General features: G+C 49.1%; 1 pseudogene; it reads left to right on the top strand.

The window, feature by feature from the left end:
- The first annotated feature begins 244 nt into the window (after positions 1-244).
- LOC125947751 (uncharacterized) lies at positions 245-7,765 on the top strand (annotated as a pseudogene).
- Positions 7,766-12,698: the final 4,933 nt, after the last annotated feature.

Genomic DNA, 12,698 nt, shown 5'->3' with positions numbered 1-12,698 from the left:
TGGGGGTGGCGAAGTACCACACAGTGGAAAGGTTCGCCTCGCCGTGCAGTTAGACAAACGGCGTGTGTTGCTTGAGTTCTTTATCGTAAAGAAGAAGCAAGCCATCCTGATCCTCGGGGCAAGTGAGCAACTTGGTCTGGTCAACAGAGTGAACGCGGTGGACAGCAGCGAGGCATACGGAAGCCTAAAGCAGGCATTCCCAAGACTATTCACCGGCATTGGCAGAACGCGGCGCGAATACAAAATGGTGCTTCGAGAGGACGCTGTCCATGTGGTACAGCCAAACCGGCGTGTGCCTTACGCCCTCAAGAAGCCGCTTAAGAAAGAACTCGACCGGATGAATGCTGCGAACATCATCGAGAATGTGGAAGAACCGTCAGACTGGGTAAGTCCCATGGTTATCGTGAGGAAGAAAAATGGAGACTCAAGAGTATACATGGACCCGTGGGCAATTAATAGGGCGGTGAAGAGAGAGCACTTTCAGTTGCCATGCCGGGAAGAAATCGAAGGTGATCTATATAGTGCATGCAAAGTATTTCAGCAGACTCGATGCAAACAGTGGTTTTCATCAAATTCCTCTCGACAAAAAGACATCAGAAATCTGCACATTCAATTCGCCGTTTGGCCGTTATCGGTATCTCAGACTGCCATTCGGTATTGCATCTGCACCCGAAGTTTTCCAGCGTACAATGAGCCAGATATTTGACGACCTCCCGGGAACACGTGTGTACAGTCGCAATCTTTTTGAGGGTGAACACGGGAACGCGTGGCCTTCTGAGATCACAGCGCGGTTCAGCCAAGGTAAATACATCTGGTAGCGAAGCTTCCATAGAAGCCCATACGTTCAATACATGGTTGCTTACCGGCGGTTCATGGGGCTTAGCGCCATCTGTGTGAGGAGGGAACACTTCCGGCGGAAGAAAAAATAATTTGACGTCATATCCGTCAAAACCAGAAGTGACGTCATTTTGTTCTCATAGGCGCGAAATTTGTTTTCGGAGGCCTGCCATTGAGCTGTATATTCAAATGCCCCGCCATTCAACTTCATGGGCGTTCCGAGTTTTCAGCGCGAAAAGCGATGCCGGAAGAGATCAGCCGTACGGGTGTCGAAATCGCATCATTGCACAGAACATACTTTCTTTGGAGGCCGACGAACAGTTTGGGCGTAGATTGCGTAGACTGCTCGTCTTTTCGTCGGACCCCAAGCCCGTCGGCCAGCGCTGTCGCACGTAAACAACTAAAGTAAACAAGTATCTGACGGTCGCAAACTCACTACTTTTGACTGCAGAGGTTAAGAAACAATAAAACTACCCGCGTCACCTAATTCAGACAAACGTCGACATGCAACACAACACAACATGTGAGGGGGGCGTATTGTAACAGGTGAACTTTACGAGCGCGCCTTTCCACGCACTCCAAGAGCTGCATTGCATTGCAACTGATAGTGGCGTGAACGCCCACCGCTATCGATGGGCGCTCTCACGGTGGGCGCTGAAACAAGGTATTTATTGATAATGATCAAGTAAAACAGAGTGGTATCTTCTATTTTCGCCATGCGTATATAAAATGGATTAGGAATGTTATTTTAGTTGAATGAATCTAACTGCGTCTCGCTTTAATTTAAAAACGGTTTTTTCTTTCCCAATGTTTGTTCCCTCCAAACATAGTCGCGCTTCAATCGCTGCTCCCATAACCACCCTTGCTGATGTCGGTGACAATTGGTTCTGAACCGCTTTTCGCCCGAAGCTTCGCGACCTATGTGGATCGACCTTGGTTCAGCGGCGGCAACGAGAAGCATTGCTCATGCGCAGTGTGTCCGGCGTGCGCAAATTCTCCCGCCGCGCGCATTGCGTCACGCAAGCAAGTGCGTGTCGTCTGCTGCGCGCGTACCGCAATAAGGTAGCCGTACGGTTCGGGATTGGTGACGATGTTGAACTTCTCATTACGCTCCCCAGGATGCATCAATAAACTTGAAAATATATGTAATGTTTTGTGGGCGTTCTCAAGATCATTGTTGATCTGTATGTAGCCAGGCCACGCATGCTCATGATAGTTGTGGGTGTATTCAAAAAGCCGCTTCCGTGTTCGAGGAGCGTATGTATATTCTTGCACATTACCGCAGCTGTCAGAGCAGCAACTGAATTTCTGCATGGCCCGCGTTCCCGAAGAAGAGAGGTGGAAATTCGTACAATATTCGCTCAAGGGATATTCACAGCGCTCCATCGTTGCTCTCGTGCACAGGCCCCTAAAGACCCCGTCAACAGGATTATTCAGGCATTCAGCAAGGAAGGCCAACTCTGTGATGCCCCACACAGTCGTCGACCGAAGGCAACGACGGAGGATGAAGACGCGCTTATGGTAGCTGCTGCCGTCGAGAACCCGTTCCAGTCCGCGAGGCAAGTGCGGGAGTAGCTGGATGTGGACGCTTCCCTTGCTACGGTCCGGCGACGCTTCCGAAGTGCTGGACTGCGAAATTCTGTAGCTGCACGAAAGCCAGTCGTCCCTGCTTCGAACAAGAAGTCACTTCTGCAGTTTGCCGAAGCACACGCCTCATGGATGGCAGATGACTGGGGCCGAGTGATCTCGGATGAGTCGACTTTTACAACTCGCCAAGACCAACGGATGCGAGTTTGGCGAACCAGAGGCACACGGTAAGAAACTTTTCTTAATGCACGTTTGATTTTGCGAAGGATGGTCAAAAATACGATTTCCATGCAGTTACGAGCCCGCCAATGTGCAGGGAGTCGCCGCGAGTGGCCGAAACTGCGTGAACGTGTGGGGCGCGGTGTCAAGGCATGGTCTCGGGCCTCTGCATCGGATAGAAGGTGCCCTTACATCGCAGCGATACTGCACAGAAATTTTGGACAATGTGTTGCTGCCCTACGCCCACAGCGTCTTTCCCGATGCCGACTTTATGTTTCAACATGACCTGGTGCCGGTTCACACGGCAAAAGTTGTCAAGGAACATATAGAAAATCACAGAATCAGCATGCTTTCCTGGCCGGCCAAAGGCGCTGACATGAACATCGGCGAAAATATATGGGGGTACATCAAAGCAGCCATGGTGCAAAAACCTGTCCGCCCGACGACTGGGGACGAGCTATGGGCATCCGTTCGACAAGAATGGGAGGTCCTTCGAGCGCATCATGACTTTGTGCCAGCGCTGTACGCGTCACTGCCCTCTAGATGGCAGCAGTCGTTTCCGCAAAGGGTTGTATGACAAAATAATAACATCATCAAAGAGAAAATTATTCCTGCTTACTAATACTACTTCTAAACGGATCAATCTTTTGTTGAACTTGACAGTGAGAAACATCCGAACATTTATTTGGTGCAAGGACCAATAAAAGTTCGGATGTTTGTGTTCCCTTGCCTGTTCGTTGTACGAGAAGAACACAGCAGAAGGAAAACTAAACAAAGTGAAAAGTTGAAGTAATTACAATAACGCCGAGCATAAGAAGCACAACGTTCTGAATTAAAAGCATCAAAATCGTGGTTTCTGTCATTATTTGGTTTCTATTGAGGGGAAAAAAATGCTAGCAGACGACACACGCGCGCTACGATGACGTAATGCGCACGAAAGGAGCCTACCCTCCCCGAGCATGCGCGCAGATATTGTGGCTGCCGTCTGACGGCGCTGGTGATATAGACGTTTTCACGAGGGCGCTTCCGACGGTCTGGCGTGGAGAGTATGTGTCAGTGTTGCCTGTTCGGACTGGACTGTGAGCTTGCCTTGCGCTTGCATTGCGGAGTGGTAGCTTTCCTTTGATGTTTCGGTTTATTTTTGTCACGAATGACTTACGCTCGTAATTAATGGCATATATACTCATCAAAAGGCTACAGGCCAGCACTGTGCAGTTTATAGGTGCACAAACAACCAGCGGAAAATAACGATCTTGGGGACTAAGTGCGTCCACAACACAGCACTCCGCGAGACCACTGCCGCGATGTGGTATGTTCACGCTTCGCCGGTTTCCTGCATCACCTGAGGACTTGGCATTTCAGTCTAATGTGAACCAATGCACACAGCAGTAAAAAAAAAACGCATTTTGGTAAACTCTTTTCGGTACATTTCCCAATTGGTTGCGAGAATTGTCAGCTCTTTGATGCAATATTTTCTCGTATGTTGTGGCAGATGCTACATTTGTTATTCTTTCAAACACGACTTCATTCCAGTGCCTAATACGGGGGTCACACGGCGCACTTTTGATCGCGATCGAGCCCGATATGGGCCGAATTTCTTGGTCGCGATTGGCTTCTTTGCTCAATCTGCGGAAGGGAGCCAATCGCGGTCAAACGTCTCGATCGCTATCAAAAGTGGCCGTGTGACACCGGTATAAGACAAATTGGAGCACTGTATGAGAGAACTAGTCGGTAAATACACTTCGCAACGATCTGGAAAAATCGTGCCCTATGGATGATGTATGCAGACCCTGTGTCCACCAAAACATGGTCTCTGCGTTCACACGCACCCTGCGCGGCCCTGCCCATAAAGGTAATTAACTTCAACAGTGTGGTGCTGCATCGAGCTCACTCATCTTTGAGCGTTGTCTATGTGGTTTGGCAGCAAGAGAATGCAAAAACGAACGTGTCAACCTCAGCGCGGCCTAGCGCCAGTGCTAGAGTTCGGGAACCGTAATGCGCTAACTGTGCGTGGCGTAGAAACGCGCTAAATGAGCCCGCGCAAGTAAGAACGTAAAAAACGGTATTCGCATGGGTACGCGGACAATAGCTTCATGCTTGCAAGAATACCAGTTACGAAAAAAATAAATTATTCGCACCGTCGATCAAGTGAAATACTTAAGTGCGTACAGTGACCGCTTCGCTGACCACTAAGCGCTTTTCACTCACGGTCAGTAGTGGTTTACAGTCTTATGCATATGTATTTATTCGACAATTGTTAACACTCGACATTACTATGAACATAGCACAGTGAGACGGCGTAAGGGAAACAAGAGAAAGAGCAGAGATGGCCCTAACGCTGCAATATTATTGGCTTATTTCGCTTCAGAGAAGGCGCACACGAACGATTCTTGCCGTACGCGATATCTTCAAAACAAACTTCGCGCACGATCTACGTTAAGGTACACCGTGAGCGAAGCTTGTTCCAAATTCAGACATTCGAAAGAAAAGCCATTCCAGGTAAACAAACGTAAAAAATAGGTAAACAAATATATCTTTATAACAATTAAGTCCTGTTATAATCCCTATTGGGATTGACAGTATGTATAAATACAAAAATACTAAAAATAAAAATCTCGCACCTGGGCTGTATAAGTTGCGCTGGCATCTGTGATCACTGTCGCGCGTCGGTTCACTGCAGGTACCGCACTGCTCGATCACCACGCTTATGCTTTGACATTTGGTTATAAGCACCCTGCACCGCACCAGATCCAATAAATTGTGCATGATTGAGCTGTTCAGTTGCGTCGGAAGTGTATGGAGTAACCACCGCATATCTACCAACCACTGACACGCGTCGTCGGGCCGCCGGCGCGTGGTTCTAAGCATTGCCCGACAGCGACGTACGCGCCTGATTTCGCTAAATGAGGCAACCCTCAACCGCGAAACGTAATGGTGATCAGATTCAATCGAAGATACGGTCACATGTGGCCAGCAGTAAGAATGAAATATACCGCTGATTAGCATGCCAGGTCTCGACGAAGCAGACGCGGCTGCCGCCGCTACCGACGACGAAACACCACATCCACTGGCTGGGCTTGCTGTTGCCATGGCACACTACACTGAGCGCTCACGCGAACACGTGAAACATGTAACAAGTCAAGCGGCGCAAGACAAGCGAAGCGGAAGAAAAAAATCGAAATAATGCGCGGCGAAGATCACACAACCGAAGTGCGGCCGGCCTGCTCTCGCAAGGCGCACAGTCTAAAATGGCGGCATAACATGTTCTGACGCTAGACGTCGCCCGTGTCGGCCAATGGCGTTGCTCAAACGTCGGTTTGTGAAAAGGTCTATAGAAAGCCTAAAGTCCCTATATAAGAAAAGTACACCTGTACAAAGCGCTGGAAAGGGCACAGGCAGAGGGCCTAACTTTGAATGCAGAAAAGTGCATTTTTGGACGCACTCAAATCAGCTTATTGGGTGATAAGATTAGTTCCAAAGGTTTTGAGCCCAATCCCGACCTGATAAAGTGCGTTTTAAACCACCCTCCGCCAACGACCAAGAAAGACGTTGAACGCTTGCTTGGCACCATGAAATATTTCGGTAAGTACTTGCCACTGTTGTCAGCCCACACTGAGGCCATGCGCAGCCTGATTAGAAACGACAGTTTTCGAGTGGATGCATGTTCACGAGCGAGACTGGGCGCAGCTCGAAATGATGCTGACGGAAGCACTCGTCCTGGCTATCTTTAATCCTGAGCTTCCCACAAAACTGTCGACGGATGCGTCAGCATTTGCACTCGGAGCAGTGCTTTTCCAACAACATGGACGAGACTGGCGCCCGGTAGGCTATGCATCGCGGGCACTCACAGAAACCGAGCGAAGGTACGCCCAAATAGAAAAGAGGCCCTGGGCATGACATTCGGCTGTGATAAGTTTAATAATTATGTCATTGGAAGACATGTCGTTATCGAAACCGACCACAACCCATTATTGGCAATTTCAAAGACGGAAATGGGTGACATGCCACCGCGTCTGCAACGACTATTTCTTCGACTGCTGGAGTACGAGTTTGAGTTGCAGTATGTTCCAGGCAGCAAAGTGGTCGTTACTGACACCTTGTCACGAATCCCATCACAGGAACAACCAGAAAAAGGCACAACGGACGTTGAAGTTCATGCCGTGGGTGCCCTCACTGCCGTTGTCGGACCAGCCACCCTGTCCCGTCTGCAGGCAGCAACTGCCAGTGATGCAACGGCGCAAGACGTCATCTCCAGTCTGCAGTCGTCAATGCCTATAGAAGGTGAGCTAAAGTCCTTCACACAAGAACTTTCTGTAGTCAACGGAGTACTCCTCAAGGGAGCCAAAGTAGTCGTGCCTGCAAGCATGAGAACAGTGCTGCGACGAGTGCACCAAGGGCATCTCGGCTTAGGAAAATGCAAATCGAGGGCTCGCAAGTTTATGTATTGGCCAGGAATGTCAACAGATATTGCCCATTTCATCGATAGGTGTGGCGTTTGCAAAAAGTTTGCTTATCGACAGCCTGACGAGCCCCTGTGCCAGCGCACCATTCCAGACATGCCATGGGCCAGATTTGGTACAGATCTTTTTCAACACGCCGGAAAGCATTTTTTGGTTGTCTATGACGCCTACTCTAATTTTCCAGAAGTCGAGCAACTGAAGGAGACCTCTGCAACAACTTTCATTCATAAACTACGTCCAATCTTTGCAAGGCATGGATTACCATTAGAAGTTTGCAATGATGGCGGCCCGCAGTTTGCGTCAAAAGAGTTTAAAGATTTTGCCGCTGGTTATGACTTTGTGCATACGATTTCAAGTCCACGTTTTCCCAGGTCCAATGGACTCGCCGAGAAGGACGTACAGGTGGTCAAGCGTCTTCTGGGCAAGACTGAGACCAAAAAAGAGGACTTCTATTTGGGCCTTCTCAACTACAGGACGTGTCCTCTTGAGGATGGCCGATCACCATCGGAACTGCTAATGGGACGAAGTTTAAGAACGCGACTTCCAGATTTTTCAGCGTTATCCTCAGGTCCCGTCCAATAACATGTTCAAGCAAGGACCGCAGGAAGACCACTAGCTCCACTACAGAGGGAAGACGTCGTCTGAATCCTCTGAAATGGTAGATGGGAAATCAAGGCGCAAGTCCAAGATCTCGTGGCCCCGAGGTCGTACACCGTTCTGACTGAGCATGGCCGGATTTTCCGTCGAAATAGACAGCACCTTCGCAAAACACCAGAAACGTTCTATAGAACCATCCATTACCAGGCAGACGACTGCAACGACGCCCCCAATTCATCTCCGAGTGCAGTCACACAGCAGCGGCCAGAACCTCCGCAGGCCACACAGGACCGACAACCAGCAGTTACACCAGGCGCGCCCAACATTCCAGATTCACTGCGACGATCTACCAGACCGCGAAGACCCCCAGATCGCCTGGCCTACACGCACGGGTTCCAGCAGACTGAAACAGCCTAGGAGTGTCGACTGCTACGCATTGATGTTGAGTGTTTTCCGTGCTTTTAGTACTATCCGTGTTTTCAGTGTTTTCAGTGTGTTCAATGTTTTCATTCTTCAAAGAAAGGAGGATGCAACGGCCAGCCAAGACAGCAACACTGTGCGAACAAAGAGAGCAACGCTGCGCGCAAGCGCGGCTATATATGCGTTCTCGTGTCATCAATAAACGCTTCTTCTTGTGGTCATCACCGTGTGCATTACGCTCGATACAGCCGATTCGTCGAACGCCATTTCATCAAATCACAGAAGGACGTTTCATCAAGGACATTTCATTGAATCTTTACTGCATCTTATACTTTGGCATTGCAAACATAATTAACTGATCTCCTATAAAAAAAATTTCACTGTCGTTCGTGCTTAAAAATACATGCAAGTTATGGGTGGAACTACCACATCGCAGACCATTTTGGCATAATTTGATGAAACAGCTATGACGCACTGCGCTCATGCTTTCAGCTCCTGCGGGGTTCTATTCCGACCAAACATGTGGTCCATCCAGCAGCCCCCGGACAACCACGACGTAACAACGCACTTTAAGGTGGATACACACGCGAGGGCAAAATCCCGCCTGCTTCGCGGGCCAAACAGTCACGTGATCACTTGAATCCTGCGCAGCCGAGTCAGGTCGCATTCCCACAGCCGGAGCGCCGTTTGCGGAATCCGCGTGCTTATTCTCGACTCCAACACTTAGCAGCTGCGCGTTTCATATTCCATAGTGGTGTGAATCCCTCAACAAGACCCAAAAAAGTGACGGTTGCCTCTCCACTTAGCGTTTTCTTGCGCAAATCACTCAAGTTGAGCATACGCAGGCTACGCGGTCTGAGCAAATGGAAATACGTGCGCCACCCCGACTCGCTTTTCCCGCTGCACCGCAACAAAAGAATATGCGGTCACTGCTGCGCAACAAAAATACACGTGGCTTCAAGCAATACGCCATCGTAGCCACGCAAATCCGTCCAATGTTGACAGATTTGACGCTGACTACGCTAAATTGAGGTCAGACGACCACCTGGCAAACGAACGGACGGAAATACCGGCCATTCATTCACACGACCGGACGGAGGATGAATTTTCGCAGCGGATGGCGTATCACGTGACGCGCCCGTCATCAAAACGTGCTGCCCTCGCCTAGACCGGCCTCCTCTGCTCACTGTCCGGATTAAAAATGCTCGCCGGTATTTCCATCCGTCCGTTTGGCGGTCGTCTGACCTCAATTTAGCGTAGTCAGCGTCAAACCAACATTGGACCGATTGGCGTGGCTACGATGGCGTGTTGTTGGCTTGAAGCCACGTGTGTTTTTGTTGTGCAGCAGTTACCGCATGTGCTTTTCATGTGGTGCAGCGGGAAAGGAGAGTCGTGGCTGCTCGCGCATTTCTATTTACTCAGACTGCACAGCCGGCGTGACCTCAACATGAGTGAGGTACACAAGAAAACCCTAAGTGAAGAGGCAACCGTCACTTTTTTGGCTCTTGTTGAGGGATTCACAGCACTACGGAATATGAAACGCACAGCTGCTAAGCGTTGGAGTCGAGAGTAAGCACGCGGATTCCGCAAACGGCGATCCGGTTGTGTGAATGAGACCTAACTCGGCTGCGCCGGATTCATGTGATCACGTGACTGTCTGGCCCGCGGAGCTGGCGCGATTTCGTCCTCGCGTGTGTATATCCACCTTTAAAGATGGCACAGCTTTCTCCTTTCTTTGTTGAGGTTGTTTACGCAACAACTACGGCGTCAGACGGTTTCCCGAGCGCTTACGAGAGAAAGAAGCGACAAAGGACAAACTATAAGCCCTACTGAGAGGCCAGCAGCTACTGAAAAAAAGAAAAAGAAAAGTTTGCTTGCAGCATTGCCAGGTACTATTGGGGGCGAGCTCCACCGCTGGAAAAGGTGGGGCCACCGTCGGCGTGACGTGGTATAAGGGATCACGTGGACACAGCGGCCGCGTCGTCTGCTTTGGAAGCGCCGAAGCGAGCTCAAAACGAAAGTTTAGTGCCACCTGCGCTGCGGTTCTGATTAAGTGGGGATGTTTTCCCGCTTCGGATGTCTGCTTGACAACACTTGAAGGCACTATAATAGGTAGTGGCGGCCTGTGAAGGCGTCCGACATGGTAGGCTATTGCTGGGTACTGCAGTGCCGGACGCGTACGCAAATGGAGCCCGGTGTCAGCCTTCACACGTACCCGCAGGCAAAGAAACTGCATGTAGCTTGGGTTGCAAAACTTAGAACCGGCAAGCAGCCATCGGCTACAACTCGGGTGTGTAGCAAGCACTTCCGCCAGGAAGATTTCTGCTACGGCGTCGGGGCTGCGATGTTCGGTGAGTAGCACGCACTGAGAAGCTCGTCCGCGCGCGCGCCCGGTTAATGTCATGAAGATTTGGTCTATGAACTCTTGTTGATGCTAGATACTGGCAAGTTCACGAGAATGGAAAGGGAACGGTAAGAAGCACATTCAAAAAAGGCTTGGCATATGCTAATATTTGTGTAGTACCAAACAATGATTGTACTAGCTGCAATACGAAAAAGAAGCAGCGGGAAATTCCTCGCTGAGGAGACCGATAAACACACAGTGCAACGCAACTTCAGAAATAACGATATTGAAACGTTCAAGAATTTAGAAGAAAAGAAAAAAAATATTGAATCGTCGCGATGGCACATCACGAGTCGCCGTATAGCGTCGAAGTCCTTAGTTTTAAGGAAATTATTTTTGAACAGCTTTGATAGCGTCCACGCAACAATGGTTGCTTGTGTACTGCCAAATGTTCATATGCTGCTGCCTAAAGCTCACGGCAGGGTGCGAAAACGCACTCGTAGCGAAAGTGAAACATTACGTGCGGACATGCATGCAGAAGCGCAGTCGGTCGCTGCGAACCCGTGCGATCGCCACATTGAGGCTTCATTCTGTTATGCTCCATTTGGTTATACAGAAAGCACACTATAAGAACATATTTCACATAGTGTGCTCTGAGCGAGTGCCTACCTTTCACGCAAGAAGCTGCTTCGGTGGACTCCATCGCGGCGACCGCGCACAATGGGCGTTCACTGTGCGCATTCGGTAAAGACATAGCGCCTGTAAACTATTTTGCACTTTCTGTTTGCCCAAGGTTATTATTTTGACAGTAAGAAACTTCCCTCGTTTGTAAAGTAGTTACAGAAATGTCCAGGAGGGCTCCCGCGTGGTGTTTTATTGAACGCCGACAGCCAAACCTACGAGGAGCGCGCCGCGTTATCCCTCATATACTATACGCAAGCGAGGCGCTTCCGAGAGATGGCGACGCCGTAAGTCCTCGCCCCCAATATGACCAGATTTCCTCAGCGTTACTGCCCACCAACTGAAAAAGCAATGTTATTCCCGTAGTGTTGCACTACAGACATTTCCCGTATGAGACCGAAATACCGCAGTCAATAAATATCACAAGTGATTGTTCATTTCTGGCGCAGCGTCTTGTTTGCACATTTCTCTGTCCCATGACGATCATAGTAGTGTGGAACCAAATGCTTAATTCAAGCGAGATAAATGTTTAACAGGAAGGTAGAGACTTGAAGTGACCACCAGAAGGAGAACATGAGAAGCCTCAACTTGAGCCAACGTTTCGACGAAGAGATTTTCTTGGTCATTGGCGAGCACACGCTTCTTGGCCGTAACCTTGGCTCCAAGCTGAAGCGTCCGTGGTTCGCTTAATGATTTAAGGCCAACTGCGCTAATACCTCACATTGGCTGAATCGATTACAGATTAGTGGTATATAATATCGAATGAATCCATATGAAAAAGCTGCAGGGGCTGAAAATTGTCTGACTTGCTTAATAATGCCATTTAAATAACACCGTAGTAGACGACGCGTGCACCTGGCGGTTGTCGAATATGCCTCGGAAAATGATGCCACCTACTCTCAGAGGTCATGCCGAGCAGCGTTGGTCGTCAGCATTCTGTGCTGTGCGTCATTACCGGCGAGTGGTCATGGCGGCACTTTCTTTTTTTTTTTTGCAGTTGTTTCAAAACGTTTACTTTTTGCGAGCTTTTCGTGACTCATCCACACCCCATGTCAAACGTAAAATTTTGCACGGAGGCATGTTCTATATCTACACTATCTAAAATTAGGCTTTTCACGCGGTAAAAAATTTCGCTGGAGTTGGCCTTTAATTAAGTCAGAGACGTCTTGTGCTCCTTCACTGTGGCTCGTGTCTTGTGCTGTTGCATGTTTACAAATTACAGTGGCGGCCTCTGGACGTTCTGCGTGACGGCTATAGATGCTGTCTTTAACTTCAGTTAGCGAATGTGATTTTAGCATGACTGTTCTGGCTAGCTATAGCATATTCGATGAAACGGACACGGCTACAGCATTTTCGATGAAACTGGCATGCACTTTTCAATGAACTAGCGTTCGATAGAACGGCTTCTATGAAACAGCTATCCATTTGTTGAGACTACCTTCGATGAAGTGGCGTTTAATGAAAAGTCGCGGACGCAATAAAATCATAGAAGCAGCTCAATATCATGCGCTATTCCAATAATAGGTCCATGTTCTCTAAAAATGCTTATAAGC

The sequence above is a fragment of the Dermacentor silvarum genome, chromosome 1, assembly GCF_013339745.2.
Source record: "Dermacentor silvarum isolate Dsil-2018 chromosome 1, BIME_Dsil_1.4, whole genome shotgun sequence".
In the NCBI taxonomy this organism is placed as follows: Eukaryota; Metazoa; Arthropoda; class Arachnida; order Ixodida; family Ixodidae; genus Dermacentor; species Dermacentor silvarum.
Note: the sequence above shows the minus strand (reverse complement) of the source record. Positions and strands in the feature narration are given on the sequence as shown.